Source organism: Panthera leo, chromosome E1, assembly GCF_018350215.1.
Source record: "Panthera leo isolate Ple1 chromosome E1, P.leo_Ple1_pat1.1, whole genome shotgun sequence".
NCBI classification, from domain to species: domain Eukaryota; kingdom Metazoa; phylum Chordata; class Mammalia; order Carnivora; family Felidae; genus Panthera; species Panthera leo.
In genome coordinates, this window is record NC_056692.1 from 35,623,520 (window position 1) to 35,638,660 (window position 15,141).

The 15,141-nt window shown below is 41.1% G+C and overlaps 1 protein-coding gene across 4 annotated transcripts in view; it reads left to right on the plus strand.

Moving 5' to 3' along the window:
- The window catches only part of LOC122205838 (speckle type BTB/POZ protein), a 67,131-nt gene that overhangs the window by 24,683 nt on the left and 27,307 nt on the right, over positions 1–15,141 (plus strand). Inside the window, exon 1 of one of the 4 annotated variants that reach the window (XM_042914438.1) lies at positions 8,327–8,346. The exons of the other annotated variants lie outside the window; for them this stretch is intronic. The gene's annotated coding sequence lies outside the window, so the exon portion shown is untranslated. Of the gene's footprint in view, positions 1–8,326; positions 8,347–15,141 lie in introns of those variants that run through there. 4 annotated transcript variants of the gene reach the window in all.

The following is a 15,141-nucleotide window of genomic DNA, read 5'->3' on the forward strand; positions in this document are numbered from 1 at the left end:
CACTGGCAGTGCAGCGACTGATGCGGGGCTCAAACCCACGAACCATGAGACCATGACCTGAGCTGAAATCAAGAGTCAGACGCTTAGCCAACTGAGCCACCCGGGGACCCTGAAGCTGTGCTTTTTAATTCATTGAGCTTATAGGAGAGGACAGTTTTTTTGGATTCAGGCTACAGAATTACTCTGGCATGTTAGAACATGAGACACTTTATTTAAAAAAAAGAAATTACGGGGTGCCTGGGTGGCTCAGTCAGTTGAGCGTCCAACTTCGGTTCAGGTCATGATCTCACAGCTCTTGAGTTCGAGCCCTGTGTCGGGCTCTGTGCTGACCTTAGAGCCTAGATGGGGCCTGCTTTGGGTTTTGTGTCTCTGTCTCTCTCTGTCCCTCCCTTGCTTGTACTCTCTCAAAAGTAAATACATTTAAGAAAAACTTTTAGAACAGAATTATGATTATTAGGTGCTAAAGTATGGAAAGTCATTCTTTTTTTGTTTTTTTTTTTTTTTACTTTTTATTTTAGAGAGAGGAGAGGTGGCAGAGGGTGGCAGGTGTGGGAGAGGGGCAGAGGGAGAGAGAGACTTTTAAACAGGCTCCGTGCTCAGCACAGAGGCTGACACAGGGCTCGATTTCATGATCCTGGGACCGTGACCTGAGCTGAAATCCAGAATCAGACACTCAACTGACTGAGCCACCCAGGTGCCCCTGGGAAGTCTTTCTTAAAGTATTAGGACATATGATTTGTTCCCAGGGTCCGGCCTTGAAAGTTGGCATGAGCCTATCAACGATTAGCCCAGGTCTCCCTTAGTGGTGCTCAGAATTCATTAGATAAAAGAGCATACTTTTGCAACAGAGTTGCCACCTAAAAAATGAAATGGGAATTGAAAGCTAGGGTATATAAATATATCTTCTATCAGTTATTTTTCCAGTTCCTACGTGTTGAATAAAAGACCATACCTGATCCAAGAATCACCCAGTCACAGGAATTACGAAGTTTTGGATTAGGAGTTGAAAGACTTGAGTTCTGAATTCAGACCCCTTCATAGCCACGTGACCATGACAGATTCTAACCTCTGAGTTTGTGTTTCCTTATTTGTAAGATTACTCGCTGGGCATGCCTCACAGGGCTGTTAAAACTCCCAAATAAGATCAGGAATGTCCAAGTACTTTGGAGACCGAAGCACACTGACTCATGTTTGTGAGGAAATGGTTCCGTAGCTTAAAGCATTAAACACAGGAGGATCTTGGAGGTCTTTATAACGAAGACCAGGGGGATGGGGTAGTAGTGTGTGGGTTGTACCTCTGTTGTGAATCTTGAGGCTGTGGTTTCCGCTAGGTTGTCGTACCTAACTGTGTGGATTCATTGAGTGGCCTTAGAATTCTTAACCCAAGTGTCTTGTGAAACAGACGACCCCAGATATATTTCAGTGCTATCAAGACAAAGTGTAAAAGGAAGTTTGGTTTCGCTGTCTTATTTGGTAGTTCAAACCGTATTCCTGGCCTTCGTTCCAAAATGAAAGGCAGCAAAATATGGTTCGTATTTTTGACTTTTAAGTGTTCTCCCCTTTAGTTGACCTTTGGACGATGGCATGGGGGATTTTGTTTGGTTTACCTTGGAGTATCTTTTCCTTAAGAAGTGAAAAGTAAAAATATGCCAGAGGCTTGCTACAAGCAGTTGAGAGCAACTGTTGGTCAGCAAGAGAATGGAAGGGGGGAAAAGGGTTGGGGAAGGAAAAAAGCAAATGAAGAGGGAGGAAAAAATGTAATTGAAAGAGGAGAAAAAGCTTAAAGTCTCAAGTTTTCTTTTAAAGAATCTGTCTTTGAGTTCAGGCACTAAAATTGGAGGTGATTAAAGAAGAGGGGTTTGGATTAGTCCCTTGAGGGGAAGGAATAAAATTAGGGAAGGATGGAGGAGGAGGAGAAGTGTTCAGGAGGTTGGCAGGTAGGATGGTGGGGAGGAAAGAGAAGGTCCTCGGTGGACACCCGATTCCTTTTATATAAGGCTTTAGTCTCTGAAGATAGTCTGGATTACTGTATCAGTTGTATTTAAAATGTGCTTTCTTGGGGCACCTGGGTGGCTTGGTTAAGCGTCTGACTTTGGCTCAGGTCATGATCTCGAGGTTTGTGACTTCGAGCCCCACGTCGGGCTCTGCACTGACAGCTTGGAGCCTGCTTGGGATTCTCTCTCTCTTTCCTATCTGTCTGCCCCTTCCCCACTTGTGCGCACACACGCACTGTCCCTCTCTCTCAAAATAAATACTTAAATTTTTTTTTAAACGTGCTTTTGGGGCGCCTGGGTGGCTGAGTCAGTAAAGCGTCCGACTTCGGCACAGGTTGTGATCTCGCGGTTTGGGAGTTCGAGTCCCACATTGGGCTCTGTGCTGACAGCTCAGAGCTGGAGCCTGCTTCCGATTCTGTGTCTCCCCCTCTCTCTGCCCCTCCCATGCTCATGCTCTGTTTGTCTCTGTCTCTCAATAGTAAATAAATGTTAATTTTTTTTTTTTTTTAATGTGCTTTCTTGCTGTCAGGAAGTCAGCTTCCTATATCCTCTGCTTAAATAGGCCCAGTGCTATGTAATTCCCATCAACTGGGAAAAGTACTTTACCAACAAGAGCTCGATTTTTCAATATTAAGATCGGAACTGAATTCATTGGCTTCTTTGGGCTGGATTCAGACTACATTATTATTGTCTACTTAAAATATTTCTCCAATGTCGATTTTTAAAAATCTTTTCTAATTTACTTTTCCTTCTGAATTCATTGTTTTTGAAATGTCTTAAAAAGGCAAGCAAAAAGTATAGATTATGACAAACATCTCCGGCTGAAGTCCTCTTTATTTATTTTCTCTGTTCTTTTGCCCACCCTCACTCCCCAGAGACAACCTATTACCACAGATTTAGTGTGCATCCTTGCAGCGCGGTGTGTGTGTGCGCACATGTGTGTGTGAGAGAGAATATATAAATTCTGTTGTAGTGTTTTCGCTGCTTATTGTTTTTCAAGGCCTATCCGTTTGATACATATAAATCTAGGTCCCTCATTTTAGCCATTCAATTTTTATTTCACTGTGACTATTTCAGTTTTTCTAAACCTTTTGATGGATCTTTACCTTGTTTCCATTTATTTGCCATTACAGACAAAACTCCAGTGGCCTCCCGTGTATCCCTCATGGTTTCCTTGTCCTCCTCCTCGTTATTGTGGCTGCTTTGGTGGTTTGATTCTTTTTTTCCCCTAAGTACCTTATTTGAATTCTCCCCCTTGGCGAATACCTCTTTGGTATTCACAGTCATTTGGGGGAGAGGGAGCAATGAGGAAAACCTTTCATAACTTGGAATGCCAACTTCTTTTATTCGAGTTGGAGGCTCTGAAAATTTCTTTTCCTATAGACTCTTTTTGGAATCTGATAAATTTGGCAACTTTTGCATTTCATTATTTTGTATTTTTATTGTCTCATATCCAGTGGCTGTTTTCCATAAACGTCAGTAACTCCTCACTTTTTCCTTTTCTCTCTTCCTCTTTTACTACTTTTTTATGGAGTTCTTCCTCCCTACTAAGGGTAGGACTGTTTAATGATCTCCAATCCAGTTCAGGCAATTCTTGTGTTAGTTTCTAAGTTCAGCATGATCCAGACATAGCTGATATTTATGGAAGAGTTTCTTGGAGCATTCTCAGCCAAATTAAACATTAAAAAATAATAAGCCTTCACCTTATATTAGAATTATTACCGATAAATTGTGTTGAGGGACCATATGTTTCAATGATCAGTGGTTTTCATTTGTAATGTTTTTTGGTCTGGAGTCTTTAATCCACTATACTTTATTCATTATTGCGAGGTTGAGTACATTTTTAATTTTTATGTTCCATGTCTTTCCCCCTTTAAACGTGGATGCTATTCAGAGCTTCGAGCACTTGGAATGCTGAAGTGTTACAAACGAAAACTGTTACTCTTCTCTAATAATACACTCTGCCTCCCGCAAGTGTTTGAGTAGGACTTCCTTGCTTGACAACTAATTTGGGCCGCCACCTCCTATATGAATAGACAGTCATGATATTTTCACCTCACGAATATGTGGACTATCTTTAAGAATTTGAGAAGAATTTATGTGCGAAGGATTTTTTAAAACTTTTTGTTTATTTTTGGGGCAGGGAGGGGGGTGCAGAGGATCCGAAACAGGCTCTGCACTGACCCCAGAAAGCCCGACGTGGGGCTCGCACTCACGAACTGTGAGATCCTGACCTGAACCGAAGTCAGATGCTTAACCGACTGGGCCACCCAGGTGCCCGCAAAGTATTTATTTTAAACAATTGATAAGACCTTAATGTGGAAGCCTCAGTAATAAGTATAACTATAGAATATCAGATGCCTGCGTATCTTCTCTCAGATTTGTTCATGTCTTACAATATGGTTCAGGTCCCAAGTACTGTGTTCAGAAAATAACCTTTGGATCTAGATTTACTCCAGCTTTAACTTGGGTGAAGTATTCCATCAAAAGTATAAGCTCCTGTCTGCATGCTCAGACGTATCTGTCATGTCACCCAATGGGCGGTTTTGCTTAGTGAATTATTTCCCGTATGCCACTGTAATCACTAAGTTTGAATGGAGTTCTTTCCCCGCTCTTTATCACATCAGTCCCACAATTTATGCTGGGCAGAAGTGTTCTTACTTAAAATCTTTCTTTAGAGTAAAATTATGTTCTTACACGATGCACTAACACTATGGAGTTTTGTTTTCCCCTTCGCTTTGAAAACTCTGCCATAAAATATTTTGGTATCTAAACCAAAAGTAATTTTTTTTTTCTCCAACTGTAGTCACCTTCTTGGGATATTTCACCTGGATAATAACAGAAGTCTTCTGTTTCTGTGGGGGTAAAAATACAAAGAACTTTCTTCTTGAAATTGTATTTTGTTTACATAATTCTTTTTCGAAACACCTTACTTTCAGGGCGCCCGGATGGCTCAGTTGGTTAAGCATCTGACTCTTGGTTTCGGCTCCCGTCACGATCTCACAGTTTCATGAGTTCGAGTCCCACATCCAGCTCCTGTGCTGGCAGTGCGGACCCTGCTTGGGATTCTCTCTCTCCCTCTCTCTCTCTCTGCTCCTCCCCCACTTGCACTGTCTCTCTCACAATGAATACACTTAGAAGGAATAAAACATACTCGTTCAGAAAAACCCAGACGACGTAACAAGCGTAACTAAAGGCAGCAATCGGTCTTCATGCTATGCCCCGTCTTGTCAAGGAGTTCCCATGCGGGTATGCCAATGTACAATTGCACTGGCAGTATGAGAGAGTTCTTGTCTCTCCGTGGTCTCCCAGCACTGCTGTCATTAAAACAGGTACTACACATTTGTTAGGGAAAACGACAGCTTAGTTTGTATCAACTGTCTATAAGTTTTATCTGTGACTCAGTAAACCTGAAACTTATTAGTGAAATGAACTTCGTTATTGAATTTGGCATGGGGGGGGGGGGGGGCACATTCTTCTTTTAGTGTATCTAGTTACGGTCTAACCTTTCAAGAATAGAAATCCAAAAGAAAAAGAGATTAATCCAGCCATTTATTAAATAAGTGTTTACTTCTGGCCTGCCTCGTGCCAGACACGGTCTGGGTGGAAACAAGACAAGAGGCTGCCTTCATACATCCAGATATAGTAGGGTAGGTGACTTTCTGTGCTAAAGAACAAAATGAAGTAATGAAGGAGGAATAGGATTGTGGGCTTGGGGGAGGGGATGACATCTTTAAGGGTGTCCAGGAAGGCCTCATGGAGGTGGTGACTGTTACAGAAAGACCCAACGGTGATGAGGGCACCAGAAGAACATCTAGGGGAAGAGTTACCCAGGTAGAGAAAAAGACAACTACAGAGTCCTGCGGCAGGAACAGGCCTGTTCTGCCTCAGGAACAAGAGCAAAGAAGGGCAGTTTGGCTGGAACATAGTGAGCTCAGGAGAACATAACGGGAGGTGAGGCCAGAGAGGTAATGAGGTCCAGATTGTGCAGGCTCTTTTCAGCCATTACAAGGATTTTTGGCTTTTACCCAGAGTGAGATGGGAAATCATTGCCGGTTCCATGAATACCAAAAAAATACTTGTATCTTGGCTTTGCTTTCAAGAGCTTTGGGTTATTTCTTGTAATAATTTGGGTTTTAACTAATGGCTGCTGCTGAGTAGCCATACATAGATTTAAACATTTGTGTAAGTACTGCAAATTTCCCTGAAATACAAATCTTAGGTATTGCATTTAAATTCAAAAAAAGAAAGTATAATAGAAAAGACTGTCTGTAGGTGTTCATTCCTAGGTGGCCCTGTGTTTTTACTGAGTTCTCATTATGAATTGTCTTGAGAAAAAAAAAAATCAAGGGACACCTGCCTGGGTGGCCCAGTAGGTTAAGCGTCCACCTTCCTCTCAGGTCATGATCTCACGGTTCTTGAGTTCAAGCCCCGCATTGGGCTCAGTGCTAGTAGCTCAGAGCCTGGAGCCTGCTTTGGATTCTGTGTCTCCCTCTTTCTCTGCCCCCCCCCTCAAAAATAAACATTTAAAAAATTTTTAAGGGGCGCCTAGGTGGCTCAGTCGGTTGGGCGGCCGACTTTGGCTCAGGTCATGATCTCACGGTCCGTGAGTTCGAGCCCCGCGTCGGGTTCTGTGCTGACGGCTCAGAGCCTGGAGCCTGTTTCGGATTCTGTGTCTCCCTCTCTCTGACCCTCCCCCGTTCATGCTCTGTCTCTCTCTGTCTCAAAAATAAATAAACGTTAAAAAATTTTTTTTAAAAATTTTAAAAGAAAAAAAAATCAAGGGTGTATTCTGTGGAAAACATTGTAGTCACCCTTAGATGTAGGAAGATATATACATGTATATGTATGTGTATATATACATATATAGCTACTCTATTAATTTTAATATATGTGTTGAGCATTTTTATTATGAAATATAAAACTTAGAAAATACATAAGATGTAACTATATAGTTTATTTTTAAAGTGAGAGTGCGAGCAAGGGAGGGGCAGAGGGAGGGGAGAAAGACTCTTAAGCAGGCTTCACGCTCAGTGTGGAACCCAATGTGGGGCTTGATCTCATGACCATGGGGTCATGACCTGAGCCAAAATCAAGAGTTGGACACTTAACTGAATGAGCCACCCAGGTGCCCCTTTAACTGTATAAAGATGAATTCTCGGGGTGCCTGGGTGGCTCAGTTGGTTGAGCGTCCGACTTCGGCTTAGGTCATGATCTCACAGCTCGTGAATTCAAGCCCCGCGTCGGGCTCTGTGCTGACAGTGCGGAGCCTGGAGCCTGCTCCGGGTTCTGTGTCTCCCTCTCTGTCCCTAACCCACTTGCATTCAGTCTCTGTCTCTCTCAAAAATAAATAAACATTAAGGTGAATTCTCAAAAGCAGGTACAGCACCTATATAACCACCAACTAGACCTTGAAATATATCCTTGCCGGCACCCAGAAGAAGCTTGCTGTATCGTGTGTTCCTTCTAGATCATAACCCATACTCTTGTGCAGAGTCTGGCATTTGTGATGATCATTTTCTTTATGATTTTACCACCTAGGATTCCTTGCAGACCATTATGGTTTGGTTTTGTCTGGTTTTGAACTTCATATAAAAGGACTAATACAATATGTGTTCTTTTGTGTCTTCTTTCAGAATCTAACAATACTTTTGTAACTTTCATCCATGCTGTTATGTAGAACCCTAGTTTAATTTCATTGCCATATAGCATTCTGTCATACGAATATACTGTTATTTGTGTGTCCATTCTACTGTTGACATTTTTTGGCTCTTGAGAGCGTGTTTGCCTGTTATGCTGCTGTGAACATTCTTGTTTATGTGTGCTGATGGATGTGCAGGAATTTCTCTGGGCTGTATTTGGGAGTGGAATTGCTCGATCTTTAGTTTTTTAGATGATAAACTGTTTTTCAAGACTGCTTGTATTAAATTGTCCTCCCACCAACAGGGTGAGAGGTGTCCCTGTTCTTCCCAGTCCTCACCAGCATTGTCAGACTCCTTAAATTTTGCCAATCCATTGGGCCCAAAAATGTTCACTGTAGCAAATTAACTGGGAAGCCAAAGCCTGAAACTTACAACAATATTTTTAATGTTTTTACTTATTTTTGAGACAGAGAGAGACAGAGAGACCAAGTGTGAGTGGGGGAGGGGCAGAGAGAGAGAGGGAGACCCAGAATCTGAAGCAGGTTCCAGGCTCCTAACTGTCGGCACAGAGCCTGATGCGAGGCTCGAACTCCTGAACCATGGGATCATGACCTGAGCCAAAGTTGGACACTTAACCAGCTGAGCCACCCAGGTGCCCCAAAGCCTGAAACTTTAAAAGAGAGAGAGAGAGAGAGAGAGAGGTACTAAAGGTATTGGTTTCTTTTTTAAGAGTCACCGATACTCAGAGCATTTCATTTCTTAGAGTTGGTTACCATCTTCTGCCGAGGAGAACTTACGAAGTCTTAGGAGGTGTTTGTCTGTCTACCCTTAGGGGGTCAGGAACCCTGTCTTTTTTTTTTCTTTTTTCTTTTTTTTACCATTGTGTCTGAAAGAGTGCCTTTCACAGTTGGTGTTGAGTAAATATTTATCAAACGCATTCATCCTGACTTGCTTACTCTTAAATCTTCTGTTCAAAACGGGCCTGTTCTAGTGTCAGTAGTGGAGGACCGTTTTTGGTGAGGGCTCCTTCCATTATTGATAGTAACCAGACTGGTTTAGGAAAATACGAGAAGCTTATTTGTACCGGGGTCCCAGTTAAAGTTAGCGTTTACGTTTTCAAGCAAAGTTTCTGTTTTCAAGGAATCACCCGCAGTGTAGGCAGTATTCGTGTCCCACAAAAGGGGGGAGGTAGTGCTAGAATTTTCTGCTTATGTTAGGCCCCTAGAAGACTGGCAACTACTCTTACCCCTGTTTCTGTTTTCAGTTACTTTGTAGGCGGTGATAGAGTATTCGGGTGGTGGTGGTTAGCCAAGATATCTCCCCGGTCTTCAGCAGGAACCTTGCGGCCACCACTCGCTGAAACCATAGGATACGTGGCTTTGTTTAAGTGTATCTTGCTTTAGTGTAATTGACCCACAGAGCACTTTTTATAAAGGGTATTTTACATGAACACAAAATAAGTCTTTCAGCAGTTTGTGAGTACTAACAAAAGTGGCAGTGACCCCCCTCCGCCCTCCCTTGTACACGCTGACACGGTGCAAGCCGCTTATCTCATTTTTGCTGCACTCATAGGCCAGTGGGTGAGGAGAGTTCGTTTGGATTTTTCGGACTTTTGTATCTAAGTATAATCTTCTTGAGAGATGACTTAAAGACAGAATAGCCAGAACTAGGATAAAATAGAAGAATGGTAATTTTGACTAGTAAATCCTAGCAAATGTATCACCTGCTTTTATAAGATTTTCCCTTTCAGAACAGCCAGAGTAAGTAAAGACTTGTAGGAGATTCAGAATCTGGTTAAGTCTGATTCATCATCTCTATTTCCAACAGAGATTTCCTGTTAGACAAGACAAGTTACACTCTTTTCTACTGACTTAACTTTGTTGAGTTTTTGCATAGTTTTATTAAAAAAAATTTTTTTTTTAACATTTTATTTCTTTTTGAGACAGGGAGAGACAGAGCATGAACGGGGGAGGGTCAGAGAGAGGGAGACACAGAATATGAAACAGGCTCCAGGCTCTGAGCTGTCAGCACAGAGCCCGACGCGGGGCTCGAACTCACGGACCGTGAGATCATGACCTGAGCCGAAGTCGGCCCCTTAACCGACTGAGCCACCCAGGCGCCCCGCATAGTTTTATTTTAAACAACATGAGGCAAAAAGCAGAATGAAATGCACAGAAATATTTACCAAGACTTTAGAAAATGCACGTCTTGAGTGTAATCTACTGTTTCATTTCAGTGCAAATGGTTATGAATTGGGAGTTGTATAAGGTAAACATGTAAGGTTTTTTTGTGGGTTTTTTTGTTTTTTCTTTTTTTAATAATGAGCATTACAGTGTTTAAAAAAAAAAACATTTTTCACAGGTGGCTTCAAAAGAAGTTTTATTCTAAATATTCTTTCCTGGAGTAAACCATGGCTGTTTGTTCAGATCTCTGGTGACTGGTAGCATATAATATAAGGCTTTACACTAATGGTGGAAAGGAGAAAAGATGTTTGGATTTAAATTTGTAATCAGTGGTTGATAACACATGGTACGGAGACCTTAGAGTGAGATTATTTTTCTCCCTAGAAAAGATCTTCAGGGAGATTAAAATTACAGTTTATGAAAGGAAATACCTTAAAGCAAGTCTTGGGTTTCATTTTACTCTGTTAAAGGCGTTTGATTCTGAGCAGATTGCCTTTGTGTGTGAATGCAGAGCTCCTCTCTCTATGGGTAACTTAAAAAATGCTTCTGTCATTCTGGCTAGCATCTTAAAATTTTTACTTTTTTGTATGAGATTCATGCCTCAAATGTTTATGCATGTTTTTACAGAGTTTTATTGGGTAAAATGGGTATTACTACATTTTAGTCTTTTAAAATCTGACACACATTGTTGGGAGCCAGGAAATTCTGTTAAGACAGACATTCTGTCTAACTTTCCCCTGCTTTGTCTGCCTGTGTGGTTTTACTTTTTCCTTGTGTCATGAATTTTGGAATGAACATTTATTTAAAGCTGAGAACTTCCTGCCTTTCCTTTGTTCCGCTTAGTTTAGTTAGAACCTTAACGTTAACATAGGGATTGGCTTATTTTTAATAATTTTAGGAGAAGAGAGAATTTATGTTCTGCAGATGGTTTGTAGGTAAGGAACATGGATGTGGATCCATGTGAACAGTCAACAGATTTAAGACCACAGTTAAAGGAGATTAAAGCAAGAATATACTTCAGTCTCTTCTTCTTCCTCTTCTTCTTCCTCTTCCTCTTCCTCTTCCTCTTCCTCTTCTTCTCTCCTCTCCTCCTCCTCCTCCTCCTTCTCCTCCTCCTCCTCCTCCTCCTCCTTCTTCTTCTTCCAGAAATACTTTTCCTTTTATTTCAGAGGAAAGGAGATAAAGTCAGCCACTTCCCACCCCCAACCCCTTAGCTCAGTCTCTCTTTCATAGTCGAAGGGAGGTCCAAGTGCCTCTCATAAGGAACAGTATCTCCAGAGAATACTGAATTCTGTACTTCTGGACAGTACTAGTTAATGCTGTGCTGAAGAGAATTGGTTGCCCTTGTAGTATACCAAATCCCCTGGGGGTGGATAGGCCTTTTCAGCTTCTAAGTTAATGAACGTATTCCAAATAGTATACCCTACGACCCGTTTGGACGTTCTTTGGTATGTATTCCGTGAACTCTTTCTGTGGCCAAATTATGTTAGCAAGAAATATTTTTAAATGGCTTGACTAAAGTATAGGTGGCCAAAGAGAACTGCATGTTGAATTTGGCTTCTAGAATAGCCAGAGGACTCTGTGGGGTTACACAACCTCTGCCTGTTTGTTTCATGAAACGAGTCTTCTGTTTTTGAATTCCTTGCAGATTGGACACACTTAAATTGTATTAGGGCCAAGCCTTTCGTCTGTTTACTATTGAATTTTATAAGGTTCTTCATAGTTTGTAGTTGAGGGGAGAGGGTGAAAAACTAGAACCTCCCAAATCTCGAAACAGCTTTGGGAATATAATTATATAATAAACATATCTTCTTAGCCATAAGGTTTTTTCCCTCTTCCTCCTCCTCCTCCTCCTTCTTTTTTTAAATTCTGTTCTGGCTCTTGTTTTAGAATGAATTTTCTCAACCTAGAGAAGAAATCTTTGATAACACGTGGGATGTGTTAAAATCTTCATCTTTCCTAAATTTGCTCTTTGTGGCCCTAGAGGTTTTTGCCCAAACCATCGGTGGAATCATCACATTAATATCATTTGCGAAAAGAGAGAAACTGCTGATTATTTGGTTCTGTCTATATAACTTCATTTCTAAAGGTGTTTTCCTTTAGAACTGAGATCCACTTTGAAGTGAAATAGTCCTTTTATAATCAGGTTTGTTTGCTGATTTGGATTCGTATCATTCCATTCTCCCAAATGATGGATTTTGAAAGTGATGTGTGGAGAAGTTTCATCTGATGAACGCTATCTGCCTTTTTCTTTTTTTAATTTTTTTTTTTTTTTTAACGTTTATTTATCGAGAGACAGAGAGAGACAGAGCCATGAGCATGGGAGGGGCAGAGAGAGAGGGAGACACAGAATCGGAAGCAGGCTTCAGGCTCTGAGCTGTCAGCACAGAGCCCGACGCGGGGCTCGAACCCACAAACCGCAAGCTCATGACCTGAGCTGAAGTTGGACGCTCAACTGACTGAGCCACCCAGGCAGCCCACCTTTTTTTTTTTTTTTTTTTTAAAGCAGTTGGAGGAATTGGTGGTGATTGTCCCCCCACCCCCACCCCCACCAAGGGTTCAGTAATTAACAATAGCAGCACATCACCTGACAGTATTAGCCCAGACCTTGAGAAACATGCTTGTGGCAGCCGTGATTTGTTGTGCTGGATCCCTATCCAAGTGGAGGCAAGATGTTGCTATGTAGATGCAGTTAGCTCAGTAGTCATTTTTACCTAAATTAAAAAAAAAAAAAAATGCAAGAAGTCTTTCTTTAAGGTCTGAAGGGATGCGGTCCTACAAGGCTGTGAGTGGCATCTGCCCCTTTCCAGGACAGACCTTTGTGTTTGGAACAGAGCGTGCATTGCATTCGCCCTGATATAGTTTGGGGATCGTGAACTATGCTAACATGTCTATATCAACAACTCTTACACAATTGATAGTTTTTAGGGAGAGGGATTAATTCCTTGGCCCTTAAGTTAAATCGGCAATAAATTTTTTTTTGCTCTTTTTCTGCCAAGTGGAAGAGCTTCATCCAAAGTGAGAATAATTCCATATTTTAACCTTTGAGCTGGCTGCTAAGGTCTCCTTGGGGACAAGGACACTTTGCAGTTATTTATAACCTGTAGAGAAGGGCTATAAGGCTGTAAACAGCCCCCACACACCGAGGTTTGGGAATCAGTAGGAGCTGTCTGTTGGTTATCCCACTGCTTTCCGCGACCTGAGATTCTTTCATGTACCTTCTTGTTCGTTTATCTTCATCGTGGCTTTGTCTGGATGAACCTTACCAGCCAGGCTACTTCTGCAAATCTCGATCTTGTAACACTTAGATGGATGAGAGGGCAAAATAGCCTTTTTATGTTACGACAGTGTATCTAACTCTTAAAATTCATTTCAGCGTCTCTGCTTGCCTAAGATATCTGTAAACTGGGGAATCTTAACAGTACTGACCTGCATACATACTAGTATACTTGTTTCTGAGTTTTTCTTAAATACATAGTTGCAAGAATAATTCAACTCTTAATTTAACAAATATTTGGCTGTGGCAGAAGATACGTTGTACAAATTAGTCTGGCACAGAAAAAACTTAGTTATGTGTCTAGACATGTTTCAGAGATAGCTCTGTCTCTCTATATTTATAGATGTACGTGTTTATATGTGTATATATTTAATGTTCAATATCTTTTCTCTACATGCCCGTTTCAAGGGAATCAAACCTCATGTCAGATATGCAAATTTAAGATCAAACTTAAGTAAATGTTAAGGATCCGATTCAGTTTTATCAATATATTGAGATTTTATTACATAGAATTTAACCTGAAAGAACGTTCTCTTCAAGGTCTAGCCTGAGTTCCTGGCGGCTGCTATAATGGTATTTTCTGTAACCAGGATTGACTTGTTCTGAAGAATGTGCTTACGTTACTGTTGTTTTGTGGATTTAGGAACTCCCCATTTAGCTGTACAGGCTTATGTTTTCTCCCAAGTTTTCTTGGACTTTTCTTTTTTTTTTTTTTTTAATCAGAGGAGGGTATAGTTTTGTTTTGACATACTGAATGAGTTCTTTAAAATTGGAGTGAGATGAATCAATACTTTTCTTTCTGAGAAGGTTTTATTGTTTTAAAAGTGTTCCTGGATTCCTGTAGTTCCTATTCATTCAATAACTCCCAAACTTTAGCCTTGTAACTAGAGCTCATTAAGGAAAAATAGGATCCCAAAAGGCAGCCATCTAGTTATCAACAACAATTTCATTGAACAAATATTTACTCAGTGCCTATTATGATACCATTTTCGGCACAGAGGGATGCTGTTCTCTGATTGAGCTGAACTTGCGGTGGGGAAGACAATAGACTAGTGAAGAACTTAAAACAAGATCATTTCAGGTAGCGATAATGATGAAAATAAAGTAGGGTAATGTAACGAGCAGGCGAGAAGTGAGGGCTACTTCACATCGGGTGGTCAGGGAAGGCCTCTCTGAAGATATTACTTGATAGGACACTTAGATGACAAGGAGGCAGCTATGAAAAGATGTGGGGGAAGAAGGTTTTCCAGGCTGAAGAAAGAGGCTGATACGCTCACTAAGTAGAATTAAAGGCCTGAGTGACTAAAGCACCGTGACTGTGAAGGGTAAGTGTTAGATGAGGTCAGGGACATACACTGAGATCTTGGCAGTCATGACAGAATGTAGATTTTATTTGGATAGCAATGGAAGCCACTGAAGAATTCCTATCTTACCTCTCATAAGGGTCTGATTTATAAGCCATCTCATAACCTAGAAAAATTAACTGGAAAGACTGCTAATTTCTTTAAAAATTTTTAAGTTTTAGGGGTGCCTGGTTGACTCATTCAGTTAAGGGTCCGACTCTTGACTTCAGCTCAGGTCATGATCTTACCAGTCATGAGCTTGAGCCCCAACATCAGGCCCCACGCTGACGGTGCAGAGTCTGCTTGGGATTCTTTCTCTCTCCCTCTCTCTCTACCCTTCCCCCACTTGTGGGGTCTCTCTCTCTCTCTGTCTCTCTCCTCTCTCTCTCTCTCTCTTTTTAAATTTTATTTGAAAAGGTAACATATTCACATGGTTTAAAATTCAAAAAGTACAGAAAGGGAAATATGATGGAAATTCTCCTTCCCATTCAGGTATCCCTGTTTCCTTCCTTGGAAGTAACCAGTGTCCCTAGGGTCTTGTATAGTTTTACAGAGAAATTATGTGTATGTTAAAATAAATAGGTATTTTTGCCTCTTTAAATAGAAAGAACCTCCCCATTTTTTAAACAGATGTTTATTAACTATATTGTCTATTTGTATCATAATTCATTAATCATGCCCTTGTTGATGGACTTTTAGAAT